This window comes from Hemiscyllium ocellatum, chromosome 47 (assembly GCF_020745735.1).
Source record: "Hemiscyllium ocellatum isolate sHemOce1 chromosome 47, sHemOce1.pat.X.cur, whole genome shotgun sequence".
NCBI lineage: Eukaryota > Metazoa > Chordata > Chondrichthyes > Orectolobiformes > Hemiscylliidae > Hemiscyllium > Hemiscyllium ocellatum.
In genome coordinates, this window is record NC_083447.1 from 9,262,457 (window position 1) to 9,274,048 (window position 11,592).

An 11,592-nucleotide genomic window follows, 5' to 3' on the forward strand; every position below is an offset into this window, starting at 1 on the left:
GGAAATTGGAGCACACCTATACAGACACAGGAAGAATGTGCAAACTCCACACAGCCAAGTCACCCAAGAGTGGAATTGAACCCAGGTCCCTTGCTCTGAGCGGCAGCAGTGCTAACCACTGAGACACAATGCCACCCTAACAAGATACATTCGTTTTGGGGAGGATTTCAATGTGATAGGGAAGGAATGGTGATGGAACGCGAACTTGTGTTAGTGAGATGAACAACAAGTGCTCAGAGAGTCATGGAACATCCAACCAGAAAAGACTTCATGCTCAGGCCACAATGAAGTCATGGAAAAATTTGATATACAGGCATTGTAGAGCCCATATGAATGTTGACAGAGAGATTCTGCAAGGACAGAAGTTAATCGCTAATGCACCATCTCTGTTAATGTGTAAATTGAATAGACCAACTTCCACCAACATTATCATTAAGAACTACAACATTACTGGAATTATGGTGAAGTTGATTTAAGTATGCGTTATACGTGTAAAAAATAATTTGTGGAATGGCAGGCTATAATTTAACCATGGTTAATGCCTGTAAAACCATTGTCATGTTTAACCTTGTGAATGAAATGGATTAGATAGCGCATTGCACATTAATCACGGATCAAATAGTTTACTATCTCTGAAGAATGGGAACATTGTCATCTCCAGATTCTGCTTAGAAGCAAAATACCATCTTTTCAGCATTATATCACCATTTGTTTGCTGCGGCAAAAATATGGAGCTCCCTTTTCAGTTGTATTTTGGCTGTATCTACACCAAATACATCAGAGCAGTTCATGAAGGCCACACCTTTTCAAGGGAGTTAAGGATGGGCAACTGGGTAACATGAAGGAGTAAAGCAAACCACAAACAGAATGGGGGTTTAGTGAAACATCATGGTGACATCTATAAACTCACTGCTTGGTCAAGGTACCTACAAGACCAAACCTCAGTAGCCATCAACATCGTCAAATGAAGAAGGGCATTTTTTTTGTGGGGGATGCAATAAAATTGAAGAGCAAGGAAAACCGTTGAGATACATTTGACATTGAAAGAAGAAGACTTGCAGGGAGCTTTTTATGGCTTCTGGAATGTCCCAAAGTGATTTAAAGCCAGTGAAGCTTTCTGAAATATAGCCACTGATCCTGTAGAAATCACAGCAGCCAATTTGTGCAAAGTATTTGGATGCGAGCATGAGAGGTACAGTTAGTAAGTTTGCAGATGACACCAAAATTGGAGGTGTAGTGGACAGCGAAGAGGGTTACCTCAGATTACAACAGGATCTGGACCAGATGGGCCAATGGGCTGAGAAATGGCAGATGGAAGTTTAATTCAGATAAATACGAGGTGCTGCATTTTGGAAAAACAAATCTTATACACTTAATGGTAAGGCCCTAGGAAGTGTTGCTGAACAAAGTGACCTTGGAGTGCAGGTCCATAGCTCCTTGAAAGTGGAGTCGCAGGTAGATAGGATAGTGAAGAAGGTGTTTGGTACGCTTTCCTTTATTGGTCAGAGTATTGAGTACTGGAGTACAGTCGTGAGGTGATGTTGCAGCTGTACAGGACCTTGGTAAGGCCACATTTGGAGTACTGTATGCAGTTCTGGTCGCCTCACTTTAGGAAAGATGTGGAAGCTTTGGAGAGGGTGTAAAGGAGATTTACCAGAATGTTGACTGGAATGGAGACTAGGTCGTACGAGGATAGGTTGAGAGTGCTAGGCCTTTTCTCATTGGAACGGCGAAGGATGAGGGGTGACTTGATAGAGATTTATAAGATGATCAGGAGAATAGATAGAGTATGACAGAGACTTTTTCCCTGGGTACAACATAATGTTACAAGGGGACATAAATTTAAGGTGAAGGGTGGAAGATATAGGGGGGATGTCAGGGGTAGGTTCTTTACCCAGAGAGTGGTGGGGGCATGGAATGCGCTGCCTGTGGGAGTGGCAGAGTCAGAATCATTGGTGACCTTTAAGTGGCAATTGGATAGGTACATGGATAGGTGCTTAAGCTAGGACAAATGTTCGGCACTGTGCTGTATTCTATGAAGGAGTTGGGAGGTCATGTTGCGGCGGTACAGGACATTGGTTAGGCCACTGTTGGAATATTGCGTGCAATTCTGGTCTCCTTCTTATCGGAAAGATATTGTGAAACTTGAAAGGGTTCAAAAAAGAGTTACAATGCTGTTGCCAGGGTTGGAGGATTTGAGCTATGGGGAGAGGCTGAACAGGCTGGGCTGTTTTCCCAGGAGCATTGGAGACTGAGGGGTGACCTTATAGAGGTTTACAAAATTATGAGGGGCATGGATAGGATAAATAGGCAAAGTCTTTTCCCTGAGGTTAGGGAGTCCAGAACTAGAGGGCATAGGTTTAGGGTGAGAGGGAAAAGATATAAAAGAGACCTAAGGGGCAACTTTTTCACGCAGAGGGTGGTACATGTACGGAATGAGCTGCCAGAGGATGTGGTGGAGGCTGGTACAATTGCAACATTTAAGAGGCATTTGGATTGGTATATGAATAGGAAGGGTTTGGAGGGAAATGGGCCAAGTGCTGGCAGATGGGACTAGATTGGGTTGGGATATCTGGTCGGCTTGGACAGGTTGGACCGAAGGGTCTGTTTCCATGCTGTACATCTCTATGACTCTTAAGAGATCAGTCAAAGTTGTTGGAGGTGGGGTAATATTGATCAGGACAACAAGATCCATGTCCTGGTCCTCTTCAAAATTCTTTTTTGACATTCGCACACTCCACCAACACACAGTGGCACCTCTGCATACTGTCTACGTAATGACAACTCACCTAGCTCCTTTGACAGGGCCTTCCAGCCTCTTAACCATCACCAAGAAGAACAGCACTCAGAATTTCTCCTCCAAGAGACTTGCCTTCCTGACCTAGAACTATATTCTGTTCCTTTAGTGTTGCTGGGTCAGGATTCTGGAACTCCCTCCCTAATAGCACTGTGGGTGTCCCTAAACCAACTGGTCAACAGTGGGTCAAGGAGAGTGCTCACGGGCAGCTAGTGATGAGCAATAAACACTGGCCTAGCCAATAACACCCACACCCCATGAATGAAAGAAAAAAGGAAAATGGTGCCATGGAATCTTTTGCCACCTGATGGGACCCGCATTTATAGTTTCCTCTAAGAGGCTGGTCTTCAGATAGTGCAGCGATTCCCCTGGTTTCAGTGTGGATAATGTGCTCAATGGTCTGGACTGGTCCTTGAACCCAAAACTTCTGACTCAGTGGCAAGAGTGCTAGTCAGTGAACCACGACAAAGGAACTTACTTGACAAATAGCATGCACACATACTTGACAAGCTACATTCTGTGAACTCTAGTTTTTACGAATGCATCATGAGCATTTAACTTCACAGTTAAAATTTATTTAACATTACATGGTCGCAGGGCAGAAGTTAAACAAAGCGAGAAACAAACAGATCAACATTCAATTTACTCAACTCACAGTGAATATACTCCAAACAGAAAAACATTTCACATTCAGATTGCAATCCAGAAATCCAGTTGTGACAAAACACTACACATTGAGAAGCTTTATATAAATGTTATGCTGTGCTAAAACTTACATCTGCTTGTATTTGCTGTGTTGATTGCCTTCCATTAAAACTGATGAAGGGCTTTTGCCCGAAACATCGATTTCACTGCACTTTGGATGCTGCCTGAACTGCTGTGCTCTTCCCACACCACTGATCCAGAATCTGGTTTCCAGCATCTGCAGTCATTGTTTTTACCTTCCATTAAAACACCCCACCTCAAATGCGCATTGAGGAAATTTTCATTCTGACCTTGTGTTTGTCTGTAATTACATCCTCCTGCCAATAGAGGCGCCACCCCAAAGGGAAGCTGAAGTTACAATTAAACAAAGCTCCATAAGCAGTTTGTATTCAATGTGTAGAGTTTATTGGAACTTAGAGTAGGATTTTATGGATAAGGACAGAAGATATTACTTTAAAACGAGCTCTGAATTTACATCAGTGCGTCCTGGATCAACTTTACAATCCTCCCCCACACCCGACCCCAACACAGTACACCTGAAGCCTGCATTTGGACTTGATTTTCTTCATGAGCATTGCTCACAAGATAAGTCTTCTGTAAACCTGGAAGTATTTTTTAGTTAAAGGCACCTAACTTTATTAACTTGTGGGTGACATAGTGGCTCAGCGTTTAGTATGTCACCTCACAGTACCAGGGACCCCAGTTTGATTCCAGCCTTGGGTGACAGTCTGTGTGGAATTTGCACGTCAATCCTGTGTCTGTATGGATTTCTACTGGGTGCTCTGGTTTCCTTCCACAGTCCAAAGTGCAGGTTAGGTGGATACGCCATGCTAAATTACCTATAGTGTCCAGGGATGTGCAGGGCCAAGATAAATGCAAGGTATGGGGAATTGGATAGGGCTGCTCTTCAGAGGATTAATGCAAACTTTGGCTGAATGGCCTCTTTCCACACTGTAGGGATTCTGTGTTCTGTTTAATGTACTTGCAATTGAGGCTGCTAGACACACTTCCTTTCCTCACCCATTCCAGTGTTGGCTCACATTCCGTTCCACTAGACAGTGAAAACATTTTTTGGTGAGTAAGGGGTCACCTGGTAGTCAGTCAGAAGTCATTAGATTTACAAGTTGCAAATTTCAGTTTCAGCATGTACCTTCCTTCATCTACAAACATCTGTGGATTTCTCTGTCAACCACAGTTGCCAAGGAGACACTTTACTAAATTTACAAGAAATAGGAGTAGACAAAATGGCTCTGCCATTCAATCCGATTGTGGCTGATCTCAAGCTTCAGCTCCGCTTTACGCCTGCTCTTCATAACTTTCAATTTTCTCCAAGAGATAATTGAAGAGAGAAAAGTCCAAGAGAAAAGTCAATCTGTCTTAAATGTCTTCATTATTGCAACATCCGCCAATCCTCTGGGGTAAAGCATTCCAAAGATTCACTTCACTTTGGGTGAAGTAAATTCCCATCTTTGTCCCAGATGACCTGCTCCTTATCCTGAGATTCTGTCCCTGTATTCTGTTTCCACTGGTCAGGGCATCTATTCTCTCAGTTCCTATTCTATTCAGCCCCTTAAGAATCTTTCATGCTTCAATTAAGTTGAGCTTAACCTTCTAAATTCCAGAGGAAATAGGCCCAATCTGCTCTGCCTCTTATAGCAGAACACCCTATTACTGTGCTTACTCTAATGCAAGTACATTGTTCTTCAAATATGAAGACTCACCAAAGCTCTGTACGATGGTAGCAAGATCTTCTTGTTCCTGCACTCAGTCCCCCCGCAATAAAGGCCTTCCTAATTTGCTGACCTCTTGCATTCATTGACATGCATGCCCAGGTGTCTCTGAATGTCAGCCTTTAGAAATCTGACGTAGATTCATAGAGATGTACAGCAGGGAAACAAACCCTTCGATCCAACCCATCCATGCCGACCAGATAATGCAACCCAATCTAGTCCCACTTGCCAGCACCTGGCCCATATCCCTCCAAACCCTTCCTGTTCATATACCCATCCAGATCCCTTTTAAATGTTGCAATTGTACCAGCCTCCACCACTACCTCTGGCAGCTCATTCCATACACATACCACCCTTTGCATGAAAAAGTTGCCCCTTATGTTTCTCTTATATCTTTCCTCTCTCACCCTAATCCTATGCCCTCTAGTTCTGGACTCCATCACACCAGGGAAAAGACTTTGTCTATTTATCCTATCCATGCCCCTAATGATATAGTAAACCTCAATAAGGTCACCCCTCAGCCTCCAACGCTGCAGAGAAAACAGCCCAGCCTGTTCAGCCTCTCCTGCTAGCTCGCATCCTCCAACCCTGGTAACATCCTAGTAAATCTTTTCTGAACCCTTTCAAATTTCACAACATCTTTCCAATAGGAAGGAGACCAGAATTGCACACAATATTCCAAATGTGGCCTAACCAATGTCCTGTACAGCCGCAACATGACCTCCCAACTCCTGTACTCAATATTCTGACCAATAAAGGGAAGCATAACCAATGCCTTCATCAATATCCTATCTATCTGTGACTCCATTTTCAAGGAGCTATGAACCTGCACTCCAAGGTCTCTTTGTTCAGCAACACTCCCTAGGACCTTACCATTAAGTGTATAAGTCTTGCGAAGATTTGCTTTCCCAAAATGCAGCACCTCACATTTATCTGAATTAACTCCATCTGCCATTTCTCAGCCCAGTGGCCCATCTGACCAAGATCCTGTTGTAATCTGAGGTAACCTTTTTCGCTGTCCACTACATCTCCAATTTTGGTGTTATCTGCAAACTTCCTAACTATACCTCTTATGCTCATATCCAAATCATTCATATAAATTCCTTCATCCACAAACATCTGTGGATTTCTCTGCCAACCACAGTTGCCAAGGAGACACTTTACTAAATTTACAAGAAATAAAAATAGGAGTAGACAAAATGGCGCTGCCATTCAATCCGATTGTGATCTCAAGACATCTTTTAGAAATGCTCTGCTTTCCCATTTTTACAATGAAAGTGAATAACTTTACACTTCCCCGCACTATAGTCCATCTGCCATTTTATTCTTCACTCACTTAATTAATTGGCAGTTTTTTTATACCCTCCCCCAGATCAGCTTCTGACTCTGTCATCAACGTCAGTAAAATAAATAGCTGAGGCCACAGAACCCCAAGACACCACACTAGTCACACCTTGGCAACTACTTTATGTGTTTGAAAGCCAAATGAAACCAGCTGTCCTGGCATGCTTGAAAACAGCAAACAGAAGAGGAAGCATAGAAACCAGGAGCAGGCCTAGACTGTTCACGGGGTGGCTTGGTGGTTAGCACTGCTGACTCACGGTGCCAGGGATCCAGGTTCAATTCCACCTTCAGGTGACTGTGTGGAGTTTGCACATTCTCCCTCTGTCTGTGTGGGTTTCCTACAAGACTCCAAAGATGTGTAGGTTAGGGTGGATTGACCATGGGTAATGCAGGGTTACAGGGATAGGATAGAGAGGTGGGTCTGAGTGAGATGCTATTTGGTGGATTTTCCTGTTTCCACATGTAGGGATTCTGCTTGATGTGCCATTCAATCTGATCCTTACACCATATTCCCAATTTCTCCCTATACCCTGTAATGCCTTTAAAATCTGAAAGTGAAGGAGGATGGGGAGGTGGAACCTCGAGACAAATTAGAAATCAGTGAAGGGAGTTTATACTCATTTAAATGTCCAAGTGCCTCTCATGGGTCAGCTGGTAATTACACCGTCTGGTACAGAGCTGAGCTGTGCCAAACTAGCTCAGTCCATAGTTCAAACTCTTTAACTATTCTGAGTTAACGACTAACCAGAGCAGCAGTTTGAATGGGCTGGTAATGATGGAGGGGAATTTGGGTACCCAAAACCTGAAGGCACGTGATATTCAGGCACTTGGTGGGATCAGAGTTGGACATGGTGATGAAGCCTTCTCCCCCAGCATAGACAGCTCACTATCTGAAGAAGAGCCACCTGAGGGAGATAATGTGGGGCATCTTACACGGATGGAGCCTGTAGACTGTTAACAGTAAATATTTGGAGGAACAATAATTTGACCTATGAAGAAAGAATTGATCTACTGGGCTTATACTCACTGGAATTTAGAAGAATGAGTGGACATCTCATAGAAACATATAAACCCCTGATTGAACTGGACATGCTAGATGCGGGAAGAATGCTCCCGATGTTGGGGAAGTCCAGAACAAGGGGTCACCGTCTAAGAATAAGAAGTATGCCATTCAGGACAGAAATCAGGAAGAATTTCTTCCCTCAGAGAGTCGTGAACCTGTGGACTTCTCTCCCACAGGAAGCTATTGGGGCCAGTTCATCAGATACATTAAAGAGGGAACTGGACGTGATCCTTGCGGCTAAGTGGATCAAGGGATATGGAGAGAAAGAGGGAACGTGATACTGAGATTGCATGATCAGCCATGATCCGATTGAATGGTGATGCAGGCTCGATGGGCTGAATGGCCTACTGTCCAAAGATGTGCAGGTCAGGTGAATTGGCCATGCTAAATTGCCCATAGTGTTAGGTGCATTAGTCAGAGTGAAATAGGTCTGGGTAGGTTACTCTTTCGAGGGTCGGTGTTAACTGGTTGGGCCGAAGGGCCTGTTTCCACACTGTAGGGAATTTAATCTAAAAAAAATTCCTGCGCCTACTTTCTATGAACTACAAACTAGGATGGTGCACACACACCCCTACCACAGTCAGGTTTCTTCAGGAGAGGGCATCAGACTTGGGGGTCATTGACAAAGATTAATTTTTGAGCTAAAAATACCCATACTTATTACATTACAGGAATGAACACTTGAGAGACTGAGAGAAACACATTGCAAAACATTTTCTGAAAATCTCATCATGGACTGGCCAGAAGAGGGCCCTTGGAGGAAAACATTTGCTATTGCTGTTTCAGCCAGGGACAACATGTTTTATTATAACCCAGATCACCATCTTAACAACTGGCTGCTGTTCAACAAACAGGAATGATTGGAAGCCTAACAAACTGAACTCACATAAGCAGTAAACTTATAAATACATCTCATAAGGGAGTCATCATACATGGCCTACTTCAGGATCAGCTGTTGCTCCCAAGAGTGAATTGAAAGGGAGAAACACACAGTGACTACAGCAAGGAGCCATTCAGTTACCCTTGGCCTCTGCTAACTCTTTTCATAGAATAGAAATCCCTACAGTGTTGGGGCAGGCCATTCAGCCCAACAAGTCCACACCAACTCTTTGGAGAGCATCCCACCCACACTCAGCCCCCTTACCCCACCCCTGCATTTCCCATAGGGGATTTACTATGGGCAATTTGGCACAGCCAATCCATATCTTTGGACTGTGGGAGGAAACTGGAGAACCCAGAGCAAACCCACACAGATATGGGGAGAATATCTGTGTGGAGTTTGCACAGTAACCCAAGGGTGGAATTGAACCCAGGTCCCTGGTGTTGTGAGTGACTGTGCCACCTCTGCTAAAGAGCTGTGCATTCAGTTCCAATCCCCTTATACTTTGTATAAGATGCATCATTGATCTGTGGAGCAGACAAATGTATGCATTCTTAAAGAAGATTTGTCTGTATCATTTGTCAAATGATCACCTGCTAATGCATTTTCTCTCAAAAAGACCAAGTTTTCAAAGCTGTCAATCCCAAAAGAGTTTGGGAGCAGGTGCAGCTCCCCATTTCCTTCCTCAGATAAGTCATCCCCAAGGCAGCATGGTGGCTCAGTGGTTAGTGCATCTGCCTCACAGTGCCAGGGACCTAGGTTCAATTCCAGCCTTGGGCAACTGACTGTGTGGAGTTTGCATATTCTCCCTGTGTCTGCATGGTTTTCCTTCCACAGTTCAAAAAACGTGCATGTTAGGTGGATTGGCTATGTTAAATTGCCCAGTAGTATCTAGGGGTGTACAGACTAGTGGATTAGCCATGAGAAATGCAGAGTTATAGTGTTGGGGTCTAGGTCTGGGGGGATGCACATCAGAGGGCTTAATGGGCCAAATGGCCTGCTCCCACATTGTACGGATTCCATGATTTCCCACTGGAGGAGGGCACAAGTTGAATTAGCCATTTTGACATCTTGGCTTTTGTCTTCTTTGGGGGAAAATTCATTGGAGGTGATAGGGCGGAACCAATTTTTCCCTCATGGATTCCTATATAGTAACAATGTAGTTTAAAAAGCACTTCATTGGCTGTGAACTGGTTTGTAAGGTTCTGAAAAGTGCTATAAAAATGCAAGTCTATCTTTGTGCTGGTTTACTAAGTGAGAAGTTTGGGGGAGTTCAAGATGGAGTCATAGAGTTGTACAGTTTGGAAGTATATCCTTTGATCCAACTCGTCCACACTGAGCAGATATCCTTCTCAGGAGGCTTGAGTACCTAATATAGCCCAGTACTCCCAGTGCAGTACTGAGGGAATACTGCACACTCAGAAATGCCGTCATTCAGATGAAGTATGAGACAAGGTCCCATATGATCCCTCATGTGTTATGGACCAAGCCGGACCCCTCTAAACATTTTTAAGCAGGTAGCCCAGACCATAACTTTGCTATTTGTTTTAGTAAGTGTATAGTGGATATTAGCTGATCTGACTGCCAAGTTTTAAACAAACAGAATTTATTTACAAAATTACAGAATGAAACACAAAAAACAGAAAAGAGAATACCGGATAACATATCCTATCCAAAAACCCGAAAGACTATCCCGACTTAATGATGCTGTTCCGAAAATACTTGCACCAATCCCAAACAACACATCCCTTAGAAAAGGAGCAAAAATGAAACAAAAGCTTTAAGTTAGAGAGTACCTGGCTGGTCTTACCCCAGCAGCCTTTCTTTACATACACTGCTGCTGAACTGAATCAAAAACTGAATCAAAAGGAAGGCGAGCTATACAGCTAGCTGGCTGCTCCCCTTTGATTATTCCGTTTTGTTTTTATGCAGGAAAGCCTTCGGGGTAAATAAAAAGGGCCCCAATTAACCTTTCAAACCCAGCCTACTTAGAGCCTGACCAATTACCCTCCTCCCATCTCTGGGGAAAAAAAACTTAAGGGCATAGTAACCTTGTAAAAAGACCAACGTTGTGACATAGGTAAATGTAACTGATTCAGTCTCACTCTTTCAGAAGAGTTATCCCAGTATCCGAACCGATATTTATCCCATGAGAAATGTCATTAAAGGTCATCGAGGTGGTAGTGTAGTGGTAATGTCACCGATCTAGTAATCCAGATCCCAGGCTCATGGTCTGTGCAACGAGAGTTCATGTCCCACTGTGTTTAAAAATGTGAATTCAGTCGGAATCTGGTCATAGAGTCATAGTTATACAGCACGGAAATAGACCCTGCCATCCAACCATAATCCCGAACTAAACTAGTCCCACCTGCCTGTGCTTGGTCCATATCCCTCCAAACATTTCTTGCTCATGTACTTACCACTTCCTTTGGAAGTTCTTTCCACACACAAACCGCTCTGTGTGTAAAAAAAAGTTGTCCCTCATGTCTCCTCTCACCTTAAACATATGCCCCCTCGTTGTGAACTCTCCTGCCATAGAAAAAGACACCTGCCATTCACCTTATCCGTACCCCTCATGATTTTATAAACCTCTATAAAAGTCACCCCTCAACCTCCTAAGCTGTAGGGAAAAAAAGTCCCACCCTCTTCTTAGAACTCAAACTCTCCATTCCCAGCAACACCCTGGTAAATCTTTTCTGAGCCCTCTCCGGCTTAATAATATCCTTCCTGTAACAGAGGGACCAAAACTGGGCACAGTACTCCAGAAGAGGCCTCACCAATGTCCTGTACAACCTCAACATGACGTCCCAACTCATAAACTCAAAAGGTCTGAGCTCTAATTGTGACCACTGTCAATTACTGTCAAAGGCCATCTGGTTCACTAATGTCCTTTAGGGAGGGAAATCTGATATTGCTACCTGGTCTGGCCTACATGTGATTCCAGTCCCACAGCAATGTGGTTGACTCTTAGTTTTCCCCTGAGCAATTAGGCCAAGAAATGCCAGCCTGGCAAATGATACATTCCATCAACAAACCAAAAAAAAACTGGTCATTATTACATTGCTGTCTGCAA